The following is a 3,277-nucleotide window of genomic DNA, read 5'->3' on the forward strand; positions in this document are numbered from 1 at the left end:
TACCGAAATCAAACTAAGAAATACGTGTACTGGAAGCGCTCTCGCTAGCCACTAGACCTGTAGATAGGGATGTCTTTTTTATATTAAAGGGCATAACTCCGATACATTACTTAGCATATAAAAACATAAGTATATATGTAGTTCTAGGATAATTTACCCTTCATAAATGATATTCCTCATAGAAAAAAAATCAAACTTATCATGGATGACAAAACATGTCTAATAAAACACAGCGTTAGTATTTTTGATTGAATTTATTTACACATTTAAGTACAGAAGCCATAAATGACTAGTTGGATGTTCTTTGTTTATTAACCGTAGTAGCCTAAGCCCACAAGTCCAGGAGAATGAGTTTGGATCCTGGAACTTCCGCTGCTGGAGAAAGGTCCATGGAGGACGCCGCTGCTCTGAGAAGAGATAGCTGATGGTAGGAGGTACTGAGCGAAGGCAGCGGCCACAATGACGAGGAGAATGAACTGCAAAAAATTAATAAGAACATAAATAAATAAATAACAGAGAATGTTAGCATTTCAAGATGTTAAGTGTTAAGTGTTAACAAAATAATTGAATTGAGAATTGGCAGAAGGAGGAAAAGTACTGAATTCAAAATCGATATTTTCTGTTGGAACTATTTCTTTTCTCCACCTGAAGAAAATGTTCGTACTTATTGCAGTAGTTCCCTTCTCTTTGACTAATGACAAATTTTATTGAACACGTACGACACTGTGATGTCTGGTTTGTTTTATTAATAATAATATAAATTACAACAGTGTAAGACTCTAAGTTTCTATATAGGCTATTGGAGTAGTAACTATGCAGTACCCTACTGAGCTTATTGCTGCCACTAGAGATGTTGATTAGTACAATCTAATTCAATAATGTTTTTAACTAATTACTATGTGCTTCATGATTTTTAACTTCTGGGGGATATGGTGGCTCAGTGATGAAGCGCTTACCTCTGTTACGCGAGGTCCCTGGTTCGACCCTCGGCCAAGAAAATTTGTGTAGAATAATATCGTGTCTATGGGTTTTGTCGAGTACTCCCGTTTCCTCCCACATTTTCATTCTACCGAATTTTCCATATCATTTACTTGCCTTAATCATCTGTCTCTTTTAGCCTCAAAGGCATAAAAACGTGGGACATTTAATTGAAATATTTATTTTTTCATTTCATGTTTAACTTCTAAATTTTTGTGACACTCTCTATGGGATTGAATGGCACATTGGTTGGGAAAGACTGCCTTACTGCACCATTGGGGAACGTACAAATATGGTAGTAAGTCAGAAAAGTCATTTAAGACTGACATATGTAATAAATTCAGCACAAAACCCCATTCTCAATATGGCGTTTATTTCCTTCTTCCAGTGGATGCTTCATTATAAAACGATATACGAGCGAATAACTTTGATTTGATTTCTATTTTTTGTCTTTCGTCAGCAGGCAAAGTACACGTACATAGGATATAAGACCTAAAGTTGAAATTGTGATCTGAACCACTTTGATGAGTCCGATGCTCTCTGGTCAAAAACCGAACTTGTGTTTGAAAGATATATGCGCTAGCCTCTAGACCAGCGAGAAGAAGGTGAATAATTATCATGATTTTGCAATTAGTCTTGTCTTTTAAAATCTCTGTAAGGTTTCCATAGTACTTTAAAAATAGCTAAAACAAACGTAGTATTTATTGCAGAACTACGTATAGTTCGATAGCAATGATTTCACGTTAGAGACGCAGAAAATATACGAAGTTATAAATGAACACTCTAGCTATTGCATTTGGGATTCGACTATCTGACGGCTTGTTATGTTGTATTAATTTAAAATTCCAACTCAGCCAGCGATCAAGTCATTCTTTAGTTGAGTAACACAGTGTGAGTGCGTCCATGGATTGAATCGTTAGGAAATACTGCATATTGTGATTCACATTACTAGTAACACCGAAGCTAATTTAAAAGGCTCTAAAAAAAGATTTGGAATTAACGTATGTAATATAAAATATACTGGTATATATTTTACTTTCTTCTTTTAGACTTCCCATTAGGGCAGTTTCTAAATGTGGGTGTGGAGAAGGATGGGTAGAATCAGTTAAATTGGGCAAAAAACGAATGAGAGGATGCTAGAAATGCTGGAGAAAAGAATAATTTTAGATGGAAGAGGAAGAGAAACTGGTTGGGACATTGACTAAGAAGGAACTATACCATGATGAGGGACGTGCTAGAGGATATGGTGGCAGGAAAGAGAGGGAGACACCAAAGGATGCTACAATTGGAGGAGGATATCAAAACAGAAAATTCATACGTGAAGACGAAGAGGTTAGCGGAAGACTGTGGAGCATGGATGCTTCTCAGTTGCGGCAAGTGACCTGCCAATAATAACAGAATGCCTATGATGATGGTGATGATTGGGGCTCGGAATTTTTCTTTTTTAAATTAAACACTTAGGTAAACGGAGGGAGCTCATATGGTTCGGATTCCACGTTAAGCTGTAAGTCCACGTCTCATGTAGCCTCACTGCTCAAAGGGACGCTAAACTGAAAATCAAATCAAAGTGGAACTAATAAATCGCTTTTAGTAAGAATATTGGACCTTAACTTGAAAGTTTACAAGAGTTTCACAATGTGAAACAGAATTTAACTTGTTCTATTCGATTAATGTTGTAGATTAATACTTACCAGCTTGAACATCTTGTTTGTGTTAACGGGATAGGCTTCTGAGACTGAACTGATGTTTAAACTTGCATTCAGAAACTCTTATATAGTCTACTGCTTGAAACGGAAAATCTGAGGTTCTATACTTGTGGATGGTTATGTTAATGAAACGAAAGGAAAACACAAAGAACGTGTGGAAGGTCACATAAGAAACTAAATACAGGTGAGTCATTGACCACGCCCATCAGATAAACACAAAAGACAAACAAACGTTCGCAGTACGAAGCTTTGTATTACAAATTGCTAGTTCATATTTTAATAGGAATAGTATCAACCCTTCCGCATTGCTTATATATATATATATATATATATATATATATATATATATATATATATATATATATATATATATATATATATAATTTTGATTAAATCTTTCAAGAACACTACGTTTTCAATATTTCTTTGAGCTCCCTTGTGCCTAAGCGTTAGCGTATGCGCCTTTGACATGGGGGGCCTGGATTCGATTTCTAGCGAGAGCTCATGTGGTTCGGATCCCACGTTAAGCTGTAGTTCCACGTCTCATATAACCTTCGCTGCTGAAATGGACGCTAAACTAAAATCAAATCAAT

General features: G+C 36.0%; 1 long non-coding RNA gene across 1 annotated transcript; it reads right to left on the reverse strand.

Annotated features, from left to right (window-relative positions):
- Positions 1-235: 235 nt before the first annotated feature.
- Positions 236-2,833, reverse strand: LOC145667771 (uncharacterized). The gene is made up of 2 exons (XR_014127913.1): positions 2,670-2,833; positions 236-476 (listed from the first exon to the last, which is right to left on the reverse strand). It is a non-coding gene; the product is annotated as an uncharacterized LOC145667771 (long non-coding RNA).
- Between the last annotated feature and the right edge of the window lie 444 nt (positions 2,834-3,277).

The sequence above is a fragment of the Thermobia domestica genome, chromosome 1 (assembly GCF_964235325.1).
Source record: "Thermobia domestica chromosome 1, izTheDome1.hap1.1, whole genome shotgun sequence".
Lineage (NCBI taxonomy): Eukaryota > Metazoa > Arthropoda > Insecta > Zygentoma > Lepismatidae > Thermobia > Thermobia domestica.